The sequence below is a fragment of the Orcinus orca genome, chromosome 18, assembly GCF_937001465.1.
Source record: "Orcinus orca chromosome 18, mOrcOrc1.1, whole genome shotgun sequence".
NCBI classification, from domain to species: Eukaryota; Metazoa; Chordata; class Mammalia; order Artiodactyla; family Delphinidae; genus Orcinus; species Orcinus orca.
The window spans coordinates 55642574-55660748 of record NC_064576.1 but is presented as its reverse complement, the minus strand read 5'-3'; the positions used below and the strand labels follow the sequence as shown (position 1 = coordinate 55660748).

Genomic DNA, 18175 nt, shown 5'->3' with positions numbered 1-18175 from the left:
GTGGTCTCATAGAATGAGTTTGGGAGTTTTCCATCCTCCACAATTTTTTGGAAGAGTTTGAAAAGGATGGGTGTTAGCTCTTCTCTAAATGTCAATAGAATTCACCTGTGAAGCCATCTGGTCCTGGACTTTTGTCTGTTGGAAGATTTTTAATCACAGTTTTAATTTCATTACTTGTGATTGGTCTGTTCATATTTTCTGTTTCTCCCTGGTTCAGTCTTGGAAGATTATACCTTTCTAAGAATTTGTCCATTTCTTCCAGGTTGTTCATTTTATTGGCATGGAGTTGCTTGCAATAGTCTCTTAGGATGCTTTGTATTTCTGTGGTGTCTGTTGTAACTTCTCCTTTTTCATTTCTAATTTTATTGATTTGAGTCCTCACCCTCTTTTCCTTGATGAGTTTGGCTAATGGTTTATCAATTTTCTTTATCTTCTCAAAGAACCAGCTTTTAGTTTTATTGATCTTTGCTATTGTTTTCTTTGTTTCTATTTCATTTACTTCTGCTCAGATCTTTATGATTTCTTTCCTTCTGCTAACTTTGGGTTTTGTTTGTTCGTCTTCCTCTAGTTCCTTTAGGTGTAAGTTTAGAATGTTTATTTGAGGTTTTTCTTGTGTCTTGATGTAGGCTTGTATAGCTATAAACTTCTCTCTTAGAACTGCTTTTGCTGCATCCCACAGGATTTGGATCATCGTGTTTTCATTGTCATTTGTCTCTAGGTATTTTTTGATTTCCTCTTTGATTTCTTCAGTGATCTCTTGGTTATTTAGTAACGTATTGTTTAGCCTCCATGTGTTTGTGTTTTTTACGTTTTTTTCTCTGCAATTGATTTCTAATCTCATAGCCTTGTGGTCAGAAAAGATGCTTGATATGATGTCAATTTTCTTAAATTTTCTGAGGCTTGAATTGTGACCCAAGATGTGATCTATCGTGGAGAATGTTTCGTGCGCACTTGAGAAAAAAGTGTATTCTACTGTTTTGGGATGGAATGTCCTATAAATATCAATTAAAGCTATCTGGTCTATTGTGTCATTTAAAACTTCTGTTTCCTTATTTATTTTCATTTTGGATGATCTGTCCATTGGTGTAAGTGGGATGTTAAAGTCCCCCACTACTTTTGTTTTACTGTCAATTTCCTCTTTTATAGCTGTTAGCAGTTGCCTTATGTATTGAGGTGCTCCTATGTTGGGTGGATTGATCCCTCGATCATTATGTAATGTCCTTCCTTGTCTCTTGTAACATTCTTTATTTTAAAGTCTATTTTATCTGATATGAGTATTGCTACTCCAGCTTTCTTTTGATTTCCACTTGCATGGAATATCTTTTTCCATCCCCTCACTTTCAGTCTGTATGGGTCCCTAGCTCTGAAGTGGGTCTGTTGTAGACAGCATATATAGGGTCTTGTTTTTGTATCCATTCAGCAAGCCTGTGTCTTTTGGTTGGATCATTTAATCCATTCACGTTTAAGGTAATTATCGATATGTATGTTCCTATGACCATTTTCTTAATTGTTTTGGGTTTGTTTTTGTAGGTCCTTTTCTTCTCTTGTGTTTCTCACTTAGAGAAGTTCCTTTAGCGTTTGTTGTAGAGCTGGTTTGGTGGTGCTGAATTTTCTTAGCTTTTGCTTGTCTGTAAAGCTTTTGATTTCTCCATCGAATCTGAATGAGATTCTTGCCATGTAGAGTAATCTTGGTTGTACTTCTTCCCTTTCATCACTTTAAGTATATCATGCCACTCCCTTCTGGCTTGTAGAGTTTCTGCTGAGAAATCAGCTGCTGTTAACCTTATGGGCGTTCCCTTGTATGTTATTTGTTGTTTTTCCCTTGCTGCTTTCAATAATTTTTCTTTGTCTTAATTTTTACCAGTTTGATTACTATGTGTCTCAGCGTGTTTCTCCTTGGGTTTATCCTGTATGGGACTCTCTGCACTTCCTGGACCTGGGTGGCTATTTCCTTTTCCATGTTAGGGAAGTTTTCAATTATAATCTCTTCAAATATTTTCTCTGGTCCTTTCTCTCTCTCTTCTCCTTCTGGGACACCTATAATATGAATGTTGTGTTTAATGTTGTCCCAGAGGTCTCTTAGGCTGTCTTCATTTCTTTTCATTCTTCTTTCTTTATTCTGTTCTGCAGCAGTGAATTCCACCATTCTGTCTTCCAGGTCCCTTATCCCTTCTTCTGCCTCACTTATTCTGCTATTGATTCCTTCTAGTGTAGTTTTCATTTCATTTATTGTGTTGTTTATCTCTGTTTCTTTGTTCTTTAATTCTTCTAAGTCTTTGTTAAATATTTCTTGCATCTTCTCTATCTTTGCCTCCATTCTTGTTCCGAGGTCCTGGATCATCTTCACTACCATTATTCTGAATTCTTTTTCTGGAAGGTTGCCTATCTCCACTTCATTTACTTGTTTTTCTGGGGTTTTATCTTGTTCCTTCATCTGATACATAGCCCTCTGCCTTTTCATCTTGTCTGTCTTTCTGTGAATGTGATTTTTGTTCCACAGGCTGCAGGAAGTAGTTCTTCTTTCTTCTGCTTTCTGCCCTCTGGTGGATTAGGCTGTCTAAGAGGCTTGTGCAAGTTTCCTGATGGGAGGGACTGGTGGTGGGTAGAGCTGGCTGTTGCTCTGGTGGGCAGAGCTCAGTAAAACTTTAATCCACTGTCTGCTGATGGGTGGAGCTGGGTTCCCTCCCTGTTGGTTGTTTAGCCTGAGGCAACCCAACACTGGAGCCTACCAGGGCTCTTTGGTGTGGCTAATGGCAGACTCTTAGAGGGCTCACGCCAAGCAGTACTTCCCAGAGCTTCTGCTGCCAGTGTCCTTGTCCTCATGGTGAGCCACAGCCACCCCCCGCCTCTGCAGGAGACCCTCCAACACTAGCAGGTAGGTCTGGTTCAGTCTCCTATGGGGTCACTGCTCCTTCCCCTGGGTCCTGATGCACACACTACTTTGTGTGTTCCCTCCTGGAGTGGAGTCTCTGTTTCCCCCAGTCCTGTCAAAGTCCTGTAATCAAATCCCACTAGCGTTCAAAGTCTGATTCTCTAGGAATTCCTCCTTCCGTTGCTGGACCCCCAGGTTGGGAAGCTTGACATGGGGCTCAGAACCTTCGCCCCAGTGGGTGGACTTCTGTGATATAACTGTTCTCCATTTTGTGAGTCACCCACCCAGCAGTTTTGGGATTTGATTATATTGTGATTGCGCCCCTTCTACTGTCTCATTGTGGCTTCTTCTTTGTCTTTGGATGTTGGGTATCTTTTTTGCTGAGTTCCGGTGTCTTCCTGTTGATGATTGTTCAGGAGTTAGTTGCTAGAAAGATTTTTAAGTAACTGTTTGCAGTGGTTTAAATCTGAGTAGCCATCTTTGGACCTCCTAGTAATAGAAAAGCTCACCCTGATCTTATAAAAGTACAAATAAATAGATAAATCACACTCACACAGACACACACACAGTTCTAAGCTTTACCCTAGGGTACTAGCATGGTCACCCATGGGAAAGAAATTTCTGGGGAATCTCTTAGAACAAACCTGCAAGATTATTATAGATGAAGCAGCAGCTGCTGGTGACAGTTTTTTCCCCTCCAGGGAGATGAAATGATGCAGACCAATGGTCTGACATTTCCCAAAGCACTGTAAAAGCATAAATAAGAATCAGTGAAATGGCATATTGCTTTATGCTTTATTTTGGAATTTTAGAATTTCTTTGGCAAACTACTTTTTTCTCCCCCCAAGAGAACCCCTTGACCTAATTTTAGTAAGTTTTAACTGAAAGGTCTTGCTCACAGCACAGTGTGATTCAGAAGTGGCGTGTTGTTTTGTTTGGGATTTTCCTTTTAAGTCTCTGGAAAAATTCAGGTCAATCTGATATGTTTGCATTGAAGTCAAGTGACATCTGGATTTCAGTACTAATGGAGCGAAGAGTCAATATAAATATAACTGCACAAACTCCATCATGTGTACAATAATCATAAACTAAACTCTTCTGAATGAAATTGCTGTCAGATAATGTGTCAGCTTACCAACACTAAGAACGTTCCTAAAGCAAATCTCAGTAAAAATTAAAATAGTTTTATGTATAAAGAAGCTTGTCTTGTCCACATCATTTTAAAAGGCCTTCATGAAAGAGAAAACACATTCAGCCGTGTGCTTTGAAAAACACGCCCAGGGTGAACAGAGATCCTGGAGCTGCCTCCATGATTAAATGCTTCAACTAATATCCATGTTTTATCCAACACATATACCTTACTAAGCTGTAGTTCCACTGGGCTCTTTAAGGAGCTAAATATGTGGAATAGGGCATCAAGTTGACTATTTAGAGGAATTCAGGAATATAAACTCTATCCTTGTATGGCACTGGTAGAAAATTTTTTAAAAATCACAGTATGGACATGACCTAATTTCCTCATATTTTTTCCACTTCCCTGTAGTATTGGGTTGGACAAAAAGTTCGTTGGGGGTCTTTCATGTTATGGAAAAACCCGAACGAACTTTTTGGCGAAACCCAATAATAGGAATAGTAACATCAGCACCAGCAACACTACTTAATGCTTTCTGTGTGCCAGGCCCTCTTTCAATGAGTTATGTAAAGTAACCCACTTCATTCTCACAACAGCCATGTAAGGTAGGTACTGTTATCTCCCAACTGACAGATGAGCCAACAAAGTATAGAGAGGAGAAGTAACTCGCTTAAGGTCATACAGCCAGTAAGTCAGTTGCAGAGGTGGAATTTGAACCCAGGCAGCCTGGTTCCAGAGTTTATACTCCAAACAACTGCATGATTCTGTCTCTCACCTCTGTAGGTGCACATATTTTTATAGCCCAGTATTAGAATTCAAAGTGCAGGGAATGGCTTTGTCAGAGCCCTTAGGAGCTGTCCCCAACAGGGGGTTGGATTATGCAGAATAGCGCCAGCTATCACTGGCATCTTAGAGTGTTTGAGAATTTGCAAAGCATTTTCACTTTGACTTGCTCCTTTCTCTGTAAAGACAATAAAATTCGAAGGTTGTTATTAATGCACAGAATTTACAAAATACCTGTTATATGTCAGATCCTCTTCCAGAAGATGGGATACCGTAGTAAATTAGACATGGAACTCGCTCTCCTGGAACTTATCTAGGACTTAAAACTTATCTAGAACTTAAAAGGACTGCGTAGTAATTATAATGTTAGTAACAACCATCGCTACATGTGAATGCTTCAGAAAGGCAGTGCAGGCAGGCAGGGTGGCAACATCTTGTTCTTTCCTGATTCTAGAAGGCTGGTGAAAATTCACATGCCACGATCTCAAGGCTCTTTAAGCTCTGATTTCATTCATAGGAAGGGGATCTTAAAAAATTTATATATTATTTACTTTTTTGGTTGTTATTCCATTGCAAAAACATTTTGGTGACTTCCCTCTTCTAGATGTATGTGTATATGTATACACAGACACACACGCACACACACACACAGGTAAACTCTTCCCATAAAGACTTCCAACGGATATCTGAAGTCCATTACTACTTGTCAACCTTTCCAAGCCCTAATTTTTGCTAAAAAAGAATATACATGTGGTAGGACTCTCCAACCCTGAGAACATATGTCTGGAAACTTAGCAGCAGCTGGAAAATTCTCATTCAGGAAGGGGGAAAAAGAAGCCTGCATATTTTTTTTCTTTAGGAAAAGCAAGCCAGCATTCATTTTTAAAGCTCCTACAAGATGGGAATTATTTAAAGTCTGCTGTTGAATTTCAGATGTTTGCCTGTATCAAATGATACTGGAAAAATTCTTTATTTGAAATGTTTGGACATGGAGCAAAGGAAATTTGAAGATGAATGAGAATACCATCCACAGACTCTACAATCTTTCATATTTTGACATTTGTCTCCTTTTAATGTTTTTCACTTCATTTTTACTTTTTCCAAAATCTGTATCACAGAGTAGTTTATTATATCCAGAAATTTCAAATTCTTGCCACATCAGGCACATCCGATTTCAAGTGGCATAGATTCTGTGGTGTTCTACAATGCCTGAAGTCTTTTGAGCTTTATCATGTTTGATAGTGGAGGTATTGTCACCTAGAAATGAATGTCAGGGATGTAGTTCACAAACCCTGATTCTGATGGACACTGTCGTTTCATATATTGGCAATCACAGAGGGGATAAATGACAGACTCAGGGTATTTCAGGATGGCTCCAGCTGAAGGAGTTTTTCATTGTTGTATTAGTGAGTGAGAGACCAAGGTGCCCCTTTTTCTCTGATATGTGTCAGATGCCATCATGAAGAGTCATGAAGGACAGGCCTTTACCCACCTCATATATTTTTCATAAATATTTTAACCACAGTTTTTAAATTTCATCAACACCTAATGTCCCTAAAGTAGGCTATTTTGTCCTGTATTCTGAAATAGTTCTGTGATATGGCCTGCCATAAGATAGGATTTGTAGAAGACATTTCTGTTTGAGACTTTAAAATGGACTATTTTAATTTCTAAAATACCATTATTTAAACGCTAAGGGGTACACTATGAAGCATAGTCTAATGGGATGATTTCCAGATAGATTTTTTTAAATGTTAATAAATGTTTCACATTCAAAATGTTTAATATTTCAAAAATATTTAATTTTATCAATCAAATGCATATATATACATATACATATGTATATATATATATATATATACTTTTAAAAATTGAAAGATACAGTACGCCTATAATGAAATGGACCTCACCCCCAGCACAGAGAAAAGCTTATAATTCTTTTGTATGTTTCTCTGTTTATACTTTTGCTGCTGTAGCTCTAAATATATTTGTGATATTGGCTGTATCATGTGTGTGTTTGTGTACTTGTATAATCACCATTTGTTGATTTGTCAAATTTAGATATTAATATATTGACTTACTATTATGATAAATAAGGATCTAGATTATTTGTACTACTACTGTCCCACTCTCAATATAGTATCTTTTTTTTTTTTTTTTTTTTTTTGCTGTAAGCGGGCCTCCCACTGCTGCGGCCCCTCCGGCTGCAGAGCACAGGCTCCAGACGCGCAGGCCCAGTGGCCATGGCTCACGGGCCCAGCCGCTCTGCGGCATGTGGGATCCTCCCAGACCGGGGCATGAACCCACGTCCCCTGCATCGGCAGGCGGACTCTCAACCACTGTGCCACCAGGGAAGCCCTATACTACCATTTTTAGTTCTTCTTTTGTTACCTACATATTTTTAAATAATATATTTATTCCTATATTTCTATCTTATTAACTACAGGCAGTATCTAATGAATTCTTACCTTATAAGATGAGATTATTACCCTTTCCGTAACTTCTCCCTTTAATATTTTCTAGTTTTGCTCACTTGTGCTTTTAATTTTACACTACTAAGGTTGATATCATTTATATTCTCTTTTTAATCATATTAAGACTTCAGCGTTTTGTCAGTAGATTGACTCTAAAGGTTAAAAACCTCGACAAAAAATTATTATGAGTATGTAAGCATTATTATTCACTGCTGACTGAAGTAGTATACTGTGATTACATTGCCTTATTTTTTGTAGCTATTTGTTTTTCCTAGAGTTTCTAATTGTTTTTATTTTTCTTTCCATAATCTGTCTTTATGGCATCCTTAAGTACTTTCAGCTTCTTTGCAATACTCCCTTTTCCTAGATACTTCCTGCTGTCCCAGACTGGAGCAGCTGTTATCTAGGCATCTTGTCTTCCATTAGTCTTCCTGGGAGCCATGTCTTCATCTTTCTCACTTTAATCCCATGTACTGCTGAAGCGTACATACGCTCTACATTTTCTACCTAGTCTGTAAGGAAGACTAGTCTCTTCTCTCCCATTTATTTATTTATTCAATCATCATTTATAGGATTCTGAACTCATACTATTTTTTTTTCCTTTGGGTTATATGGTCTGGTACTATAATTATTTGTTTTGTTTCTCAAATTTTTCCAGTTTTGGCCATTGGAAGTTCTTTCAGGTTGGCTCCTATGCCTTTTGACATGCCCAATATTAGTTTCTTGTTTCTATCATTATTTATTTATTTATTTATTTTTTGCGGTACGCGGGCCTCTCACTGTTGTGGCCTTTCCCGTTGCGGAGCATAGGCTCCGGACGCGCAGGCTCAGGGGCCATGGCTCATGGGCCCAGCCGCTCCGTGGCATGTGGGATCTTCCCGGACCGGGGCACAAACCCGTGTCCCCTGCATCGGCAGGCGGACTCTCAACCACTGCGCCACCAGGGAAGCCCACTATCATTATTTTTTAACACTTCATGCTTCCTGGCACTATATAAGGTGCTCCAGACTCATCCACAGTAGATGTTTAAACTAACCCACAGAGTGGAAAAATCAGTAATCTCATAAATATTTATTTAATGTTCAATGAGTATGCTAGTTGCTATGGGGAACAATGAAGTTTAAGGTATAATTTCTGTTTTCAAGAATTCTATAATCTATTTTCAGAGGTAAAATAAACTAATGAAAGATAATGGAAAATACAAGGCAGTACAAGATTAAATTAGTAAGGACTGGAGAAGCTCACAGAAGAGGAAAAAAATAACATTAATCTGAATATATCAAGAAAGGAAACCTAGAGAGGTGGATCTAGTTTAGTCAAGTGAAGTGGAAAGGAAAAAAATAAGTGCAGGAACTGTTATTTTAGGGTGTGAGAAGTAGTAAGAGACAAAATCATCTTAGATGAAGTTGACAAAATTTCTTGTTTAGTAAGACAAAGATCAACTAAAACTGTTACAAGAAGAAATAGAAAATAAGACTAGCTCTGTATTTGTTGAATTAATTGATTGACTTGAACATTCCCACAGCAACAACTAAAAAAAACAGAAAAAACCCTCCAGATCCAGATGGTATTACTAATGAATTCCTTCAAATATTTGAGGAAGAAATAATATTAATCTTAGGTAAATACAGAAAATAGAGTAGTACACTTCCTAAGTCATTTTCTGAGATCTGTACTACTTTAATACCAAGTTCTGATAAGGACACTATTAAAGAAATACACACTGATACCTGTCATGACCATGGACACAAAAATATTTAACCCACAATTAGGAATAGAATGCAGTGATATATAAAAAGAATGATAGTTGCAGGATACAAAATTAATAATACATAATCACTGTGTTGTGCAAAGGAAGCCAGACAAAAAAAATAACTTAGAATGTATGATTCTATATATATGAAGTTCAAGTATAGGCAAAGATATCAATGGTGATAGAAACCAGAACTCCTCATTTGGAAGGGCTTGACTGGAAAGGAGCTTTCTGGAGTGATGAAAATGCTCTTTATCTTAACTATTGTGTTGGTTACATTTGACAGAGCTCACTGAAATGTACACTTAAAATCTGTGTGTTGTACTGTATGTAAATTACATCCCAGTTGAAAAAATTGAGGACGTAGTCTTTGCTATTCCGTACTGATCTTTGAGGATTTATCAGACCTTGAGTTTTCAATATTCATAATCATAGGAAGGAATGTGACTTTTCTAAATCTTAAAAGCCGCTTTGATTATTGCTTTCTACCCTCCTGGGCATGGAGACACACAGCAGTTTTCCCCCCCTTGAATTTCCACATTCTGTCAGTGTTCTTACAATTTTTGCCAAACCCAGGCTTAAAATTTTCTTATAATCTTTGACTGTTTCTTCTCTTTTATCATGAATTCCGTCTAATTCACGGAATTTCCTGTATTCTCTGCTTTTTCTTCCATCTGGGCCTTCCTTTATATTTTCACGCCTATCTCTCTAATTCACTCTGTTAGCAGTAGTCCTCTCCTTTTTTTTTTCTTATTCTGAACGCTGATGCCACATTTATCTTCAAAAACACACTCCTAGTCAACATCCACCTGAAACAAAAACACTTCCAATAGCTCTAAGCCAGTCACCAAAACTTCACATGTGTTTTTCTGGAATTCACACTCTAGTCTTATTCTCCAGCTCCATAAAATCTCCACTCCAGTCTCCAAATGTGTCTCAGTTCTCCTCATCTTTACTTTTTTGCTCACTAGTAAAGGGATATATGTGTCACCTTAAAAATTTCACACTGATTTGTACCTCTTGTGAAGGTACCTGTACTTGTAGACAGTAAGAATCTTAGTTGGGGAATTGTTCCATTGTTTTTTGTTTTGTTTAGTATTTGGTTTTTTGTTTTTATTTATTTATTGGTTATAGGAAGACACTGCTGCTAACGCTTTATCACTGACTAGTTTATTTTACAAATATGTATTGGGCACCTGCCATATACCAGGCACAATACTGGGAGCTGTAGGTTTGGTTGCAAGCATGGTGAACATGGTGCCTACCTTGACAGAGCTTGAAGGCCCTAATTAGAGAGGAATTTAAGAAGTAATAGTGCTGTGGAGGGGGAGGAGTCTCATATTAGCTGTGTATTGCTGCTTAACAAATTACCCTGAAACTTAGCAGATTCCCCAGAGAAACAGAACAGGGTGTTTGTGTGTGTGTGTGTGTGTGTGTGTGTGTGTAGTGTATATATCTATACACGCAAATATATATATATACACACAAATATAGGGAGATATGCAGGTATATATCTTTACCCATCTATTTTATAGAGAACTTTATTTCAAAGAATTAGCTCACGTGATTATGGGGGCTGGCAAGTCCAAACTCTGCAGGGCAGGCTGGAGATCCAAGAAAGAGTTCATGTTTCAGCTCAAGTTCAAAGGCAGTCTGCAGGCATAGTGCCTCTTTCTTGGGAGATCTCAGCTTAGTTTCTTTTAAGGCCCTCATCTGACTGGATGAGACCCACCAGTATTACACAGGATAATGTGCTTTACTCAGTGTCTACTGATTTAAATCTTAATTTCATCTAAAAAATACTTTCATAGCAGCATCTCACTGGTGTCTGACCAAATGTCTGGGTACTGTGGCCTAGCCAAATTGACACATAACATTAACCATCACAGTCAGGAATCTGGCCGTGGCTTAGAGGGGTCCTTCCAGCTCATGGTCTCTCACAAGGCTTCAATCAAGGTGTTGGCCAGACGCACAGTTATTACAAATGGGGCAGGATCTGAAGTTCACCCCTCTCAACTGGGGCAGCATCCATTTCCACGTTCCCTCAGTGGCTGTTGGCAGGGTTCAGTTCCCGACAGGTGGGTGGACTGAGGGCCTCGGTCCCTTGCCAAATGGTCCTCTCCATAGAGCACTTCACAACATGGCAGCTGGCGTCATTAGAGTCAGGGCAAGAGAGAGGTCACTTCCCATCCCTTCTGCCATACTCTGTTCATCAGAAGACACTAGGTGTAGCCCACACTCAAGGTGGGGAAGGAGAGGGGATTACACAAGGGTGTGAATACTAGTACAGAGTCAATCAAGAGAATCAATGGAAGATCCTTTCTAGTTTGAAATGTTTTAACTCTATGATGAGAAACTAGAGAAGGGATGGAATATTGTTATGGCCTAGGAAGATTCACTGAAAAGGTGAGGCTTCCCCCACATGCCCCAGAGCAACTAAGCCCGCACGCCACAACTACTGAGCCTGCGCTCTAGAGCCCGCGAGCCACGACTGCTGAAGCCCGTGCGCCTAGAGCCGGTGCTCCGCAACAAGAGAAGTCATCACAGTGAGAAGCCCGTGCGCGACAACAGAGACCCAATGCAGCCAAAAATAAATAAATAAATAAATAAATGTATTAAAAGAAAAGGTGAGGCTTCCATGTGCTATGCTAGGTGGGTTCATACACCTAGAGGAGGAGGAGACACAGCAGCAGTTCCTAACAAGTGATGTACATCTGAATCACCTGTGGAGCATTTTAAAAATGCAGAGTGAGGACTTTCCTCTGGTGATTCCAATTTAGTTGACCTGGGGAATTAACGATGCATCCTTAGTTGAGATTCACTATAATATAATGAGCAAACTATTTCTAATTGACCCAAGGGTTTGGGTCATAAATAGTCTGTTTTAAGGTTAGAGAGGGTGGTGGGAACAGGTATTCCTAATGAGGATGTAGATCTGACCCTTAAGAAAATAGGGAGCCGCGGTAAGTTCTTGAGTTGTGGTTGAATATAGTTAGAGTTACATTTTAAAAAATATTTCATTTATGCATTCATTCTTTCATTTTTTTTATTCTGATATTTATTTCTCACCACCATCGACCAGTCAAACAAGATGCCAAATCTTTTGACTGTTTGTAGGATGAGCTACAAGAAGGAACACCAGCAAAAAGCATATGGTAGTACATGAAATGTGATGTCATGAGATGGATGAATGGGAAGAGGAGTTGATAGGGTTTCCTAATTCAGTGGAAGGGATAAAGAAGGGTGAGAAAGGAATGATGACACCACGTCTTTTGCAAGGTCCCTCTCTTTAAGCAGGACCTCCCAGGGCTGGGAAGCAGAGAAGGGGTGAGAGAATTCAAGTCACTGTGTGCTTTTAGCTCTACTGTTCAGTACAATATCCTATGGGTCTGACAAAGACAAGTAGCGTGGCTCAGTAAGCCCCTGAAAGAGGGAGTTAGTCAGAGGCATTATATTTTAAATCCATAAATGACGAGATTCCTGCCAAGCTTCTTTTGAATCAAATAAAGTCCAGAATATGGGGGAAATAGGAATGCTCATTAATGTGATAAGACAGCATTTCTACATGAATGATACAAAATCAAATAGAGTCTTTGTTTTCATTGCTTCTGGAGAATCAAAGTCGGAATCCTTTTGTGGCTCTGTGCTTATAAAAATATAGTGCATCTTTTCATCATACTTTCCGGGACAAAAGGGTGTATAGTTTCTCTGAGCAGTGACAGGCATGTTTCCTTGAACAATACCCTGTAAAGGTCACATTGGAGATTTGAGTCACAAGCCCTGTGACTTAAATTTGAGGCTAAGTTTAAAAATGGTGTGCCCAGAGCTTGCCAATTCCATTAAAAAGCCCTGGTGTCATTTTGGATTACAGTTGAATAGAACAGGACCCAGTGGGATATTGTATCTTTCTTGGTAGCAGTACATAGATTTTCTTCTTTGTATCGTTCCCTGGCTATGTCATTATGGTAGATATCTACTTTCACACCAAATCCTGGAAAATAATGTCTGATTTCATGGACCTATTTTTTTTCGAAAGTAGCTCATTTTCTAGCTTTTCAATTATCATTAGAGGATTTCTGTGAAAGCCTAATTATTTGTGTGTGTTTAGTTATGGTTGATCTTGAATGCTACCTTCCTTACTGAAGCCTTCTAGATTGCCCTCATTCCTGAGAAAGAGGATCGCCAACCCTTTCAAAGTTTCAGAGCACTTTCTCCCTCACTGACATCAGCACGCTGTGTTATATAACAGCACTACCACTCCTTCCTAACAATTGATGAGTTCTTACCATGCACCCCTTATTGTGCCAAGCAGTTTGTATAGGTTATCTTACTTAATGCTCACAGCAGCCTACGTGGGAAGTATATCATTTTGCAGATGAGGAAGCCAAGGTTAAAGAGTTTAAATATCTTGCCCAAGATCATACAGCTAGTTAGTGATGAAGCAACAACAGCCCTAGGCAGTCTGGTCCAGACCCCATTCTTTCAAACACGTATTAGTACCACCTTCTCATAATTTTTGATGTCCACGTTGCATCCGCTTCCAAAGCAGTAACATGCTTGAGGGAAAGGCTATCTTGCTTTTATCAGTGTTCCTGGAATTTTCTGACATACTGACTGACTCAGAAGTATGAACTATGATATTTGTCATTCTCTGTCTGGCTTAGAGAAAGACAAATATCATATGATATCACTTATATGTGGAATCTAAAAAAAGGATACAAATGAACTTATTTTTAAAACAGAAATAGACTCACAGACACAGAAAACAAATTTATGGTTACCAGAGAGGAAAGGGGGAGAGGGATAAATTAGGAGTTCAGGATTAAAATACATACACTACTGGGCTTCCCTGGTGGCGCAGTGGTTGAGAGTCCGCCTGCCGATGCAGGGGACACGGGTTCGTGCCCCGGTTCGGGAAGATCCCACATGCCGCGGAGCGGCTGGGCCCGTGAGCCATGGCCGCTGAGCCTGCGTGTCCGGAGCCTGTGCTCCGCAACGGGAGAGGCCACAACAGTGAGAGGCCCACATACCGGGGGAAAAAAAAAAAAACATACACTACTATATATAAAATAGATAACTAACAAGGACCCACTGTATAGCACAGGGAACTACACTCAATATCTTGTAATAACCTATAATGGAAGAGAATGTAAAAAAGAATATATATATTTATATACATATATGTATAATTGAATCATGTTGCTCTATATCTGAAACTAACACATTATAAATCAACTATATTTCAATAAAAATTTTAAAAATAAAAGAAGTATGCAAAAAAGTGTACAGTAAATAGTGGTTGAGTGGATGTTTGGAAATTACCATCGAGGTTTTATGGGAAACAGGGTACACATTTAGGCATACCACCTGAAACTTTGTTTTTAAGGGATGTGAGGAAATCAGAAAGCTAGTATGTGAGATTTTAAGAAGAGTTTCTATTCATTTTGTATTCCCATCATTTAGGTTAAGAGTCCATGGTCCAGATATTTTCATTCCCTGTTTGTCAAGCTCTTCTTCCTTCTTTTATGCAAAGATAAACTGGCTCTGTTTGGCTCTGTTCTCTTTTTTTTCTTTCCCCACGTAATAATCCTAGGCTCCAGTTCTGCAGAGCTCTGAAAACTCTATCGATTGTTCTTCCTTGTTTCTTTATTCATGCCTTAAGCTTTTGTTGCCTAAATTAAAATAAAATGTTTTAAAAGTTACATGTGACCTTCCTGCTTTATCCTTCTCTAGCCTTTCCGAGGAGCTTCCCAAGTATAGTGTGGTTATGACCTAGAAGTTCCAAGGCTCACACAGAAGGCTATGGCATTAAAAGCTGGCACGTTGAGGGGAATTTTGAAGTGATTGATTGGTGGGCAGTGACCCTGAAACATGCTGTAAGAGTGGGTGCTGGGACAGCTGGTGGAGAGCAAGCTGTTGGCAGTGGAACAACCCAAAACACGTAGATTTTTGACTAAAAATAAGAACGGAAACCTAGATGGAGCCCTGCCGAGACTTGTCAGCCACCCTTTAGCTGTTAAGATGGATATAGCTACAAGGAGATGCAGTCCTGTCACTCAGAGACATCCACAGAAGATGCAGGCTCTATTCGTGGTTGCATCAGGGATGCCATTCCCCTTAGGGAAAGGTGATGTTCTCCTTCACTGGGACGATGAAGGCACTGTGGGTCACATGGGGGCATCAGAGGAAGATGGGCCGTTTGCATTGCTATCTCCTTGATGTCACACAGCACACAAACCTGCCCTGCAACCCATGGGCACCACTGGGTTTCCAAAGAGCTCTCTTTGCATAAGGAGGAAGGTGGGAGAGGAAGTGCACTGCTTAAAGTTGGCTATCTGTATTTCTGTGGGGCCTGACTCAATAAAACAATGTCTGATATAAAACTAAAGCAAATGAGGAGAGGAATTTTCTTGATCAATTTAGTAGTATGTGAGTTACTTTAGTATATTGCAGCATTACCTCTTCTCTTGTCAATAATATTTCTGTTTATGGAATATTTTTCTTTTTTTATTGAGGTGTAGTTGATTTACAATGATGTGTTAGTTTCTGGTGTTGAGCAAAGTGATTTAGTTGTATATATACTTCTTCAGATTATTTTCCATTATAGTTTTACAAGATATTGAATATAGTTCCCTGTGCTATAGTGTAGGTCCTTGTTGTTTATCTATTTTATGTATAGTAGTGTGTATCTGTTGATCCCATACTCCTAATTTATCCCTCCCCCCCCCTTTGGTAGCCATAGGTTTGTTTTCTATGTCTGTGAGTCTATGTCTGTTTTGTAAATAAGTTCTTTTGTATCATTTGTTTTAGATTCCACATATAAATGATATCATATGATATTTGTCTTTCTCTGTCGACTGACTTCACTTTGTATGATAATTTCTAGGTCCATCCATGTTGCTGCAAATGGCATTATTTCATTCCTTTATATGGCTGAGTAATATTCCATAGTATGTATGTGCCACATCTTTTTATCCATTTATCTGTCCAGGGACACATAGGTTGCTTCCATATCCTGGCTATTGTAAATAGTGCTTCTATGAACATTGGGGTGCATGTATCTTTTTGAATTAGAGTTTCCTTATTTTCTGGATACATGCCCAGGAGTGGGATTGCTGGATCATATGGTAACTTTATTTGTAGCTTTTGAAGGAAGCTTCTTACTGTTCTCCATAGTGGCTGCACCAAGTGAAATATTTTTCTAAATCACACAGACCACAGAGTGAAATGAGGGGGAGAGTCAGCCCTGAGGCCTTTTAGGCTTTGATGCCTGGGCTGTAAACCTGACTTCAGGAATCTGTGCCTTAGCTTTCTTATCTGGAAAATGGGGCCAGTGCCCTCTAATTGCAGGGCCATCGTTCAGAGTAAAGAGTCTGTGCCCAGTGCCTCACAGCTGGTGGGTTCTCAGTGAAAAGTAGTGTTCCCGCCTTCATGCTCATACCCTGAGCACCGTCCTTCAACCCTTGTCTGGTTAAATAAGGGGAAAAGCAGAGTTCGCTTGGTTATAAAATACTGCTGGCCTTTAGAAGTTTCTAAACACAATGCTGAAAGATTACCATCCACCCTGTCATTTATGCGTAAGAAGATCTGGGGGTACAAAAGGAATAGCAATTCATACTGTTATCTTAATAATAGCGGTAGGTGCTACTACAGCACTTTCTGACCACAGTGGCCGGTACTGGCAGTCATGGTGCTTTGGACACATCCTAATGGTGTGCTTTTTTTCTCCTTCCAGAAGCATCTGGCATGTCAGAGCTACAGTGTCTTCCATGGGACTTCCTTTGTGAACAGCTTCCATTTAAAAGAGTTGTGTGAATACCTTGTTTCAGTCAAGTTCCCAAAGAACACATTTGTCTTCTGATCTCCTGGAGGGCTTAAGGTTTGTGTTAATTTTTCCATTTGTCTCACTGAAGTTATTGTTAATTTTGAGGGCTATTTTTTAAATGGGTAATAGTCATACCCTATTGCAATAAGAACTGTGGAAGTAGGTTATGCACAGATTGTAATCCTTTGATTTCATTGGGAGATGGATATAAATGAGAAGAAATTTGATATGATCCTTCTCATACTTACTATTAGATACTCTGTGGGATGTTACAAGGATATTAGAAATAAAATATATCCCCCACGTTGGCTTAAAACAAGTTTTATTTCTGTGTTCATAAATTCTAACTGAACAGATCCAGTACATTTATATTGAGTGTCTACATATATCAGATTTTGTTAAGTACTTTCAATTAGCTAAGACCTCGCTGATAAATTATATTTTGAAACATTGAAAATCAAGACTGCATTTGTCAATATCAACTAGTGTTATCATTATGACATTTTTCAAATTATAAAATCTCAGTAGCCAGAATGTTTTCATTTAGCTCTGCCAAGGGGTCCTCACCCTATGATTGATTAGGATAGAACAGGGTGATGGTGGTGGTTGTTTAATGTGTGTGCGTTAACAACTCGAAAAATCACTAACAGTATTGTTGCTACTTAAAGACAGAGCTTGCTAGCAAAGCAAGCATTTTATTTTGGAAGTGCGTGTTCTGCTTCTGAGATGGTACCAAGTAAACCACTTTTACTCTGAAAGTGCTTTCTGACAAAGACCTACCTAAAGGCTGAAATTAATCCACTCATCTTTCATAGATGGAAAAATGAGCAAGAGAGCAGATAAAGCTTGGCTCACTGAGTGGATAAAAACTAAGTGAAGAGCAAGGGAGAAGGAACAGAGTACTTTCCCTAGAATGACATGTCTTTTCCCACAGACTTTTATTTCATTCGGTTGGACTTTTATTCTGTCCACAGTGACAAATGTTTTCTCCTGTAATGGCCCTCTACTGTGGGTTTTTTTTTTTTTTTTTTAACTTCTCTTACTGAGAAATCAAAGTAGATTTCACTGCAGTGCTGGGCTAGATTCCAGTTTTCCCACTGCACCCTTCATTGCTGGGCCCCATGATTGATTCACTTTGAAGGGTGAGGCATGTGGTACATACATATTGGGGGAGAGGACGGATGGGAGGTTGTGTCTCATCTTTAACTCTCCAGTCTGTCAGCTTGGTAGGATGTTATGGTGTGCAGAGATGTAACAAGTGTCTGACGGAAAAAGAGGTGCTAGAAAGGACTTGAGAAGTTACCTAAATGTTCTTCCCTAGTCCGCAAATAAGATC

General features: G+C 39.1%; 1 protein-coding gene across 10 annotated transcripts in view; it reads left to right on the top strand.

The window, feature by feature from the left end:
* Window positions 1-18175, top strand: part of ENOX1 (ecto-NOX disulfide-thiol exchanger 1) — a 609533-nt gene that overhangs the window by 294814 nt on the left and 296544 nt on the right. For all 10 annotated transcript variants that reach the window (XM_049701217.1, XM_049701216.1, XM_049701215.1 and 7 more), the window contains one exon: window positions 16750-16893. The gene's annotated coding sequence lies outside the window, so the exon portion shown is untranslated. The remainder of the gene's footprint in view (window positions 1-16749; window positions 16894-18175) is intronic.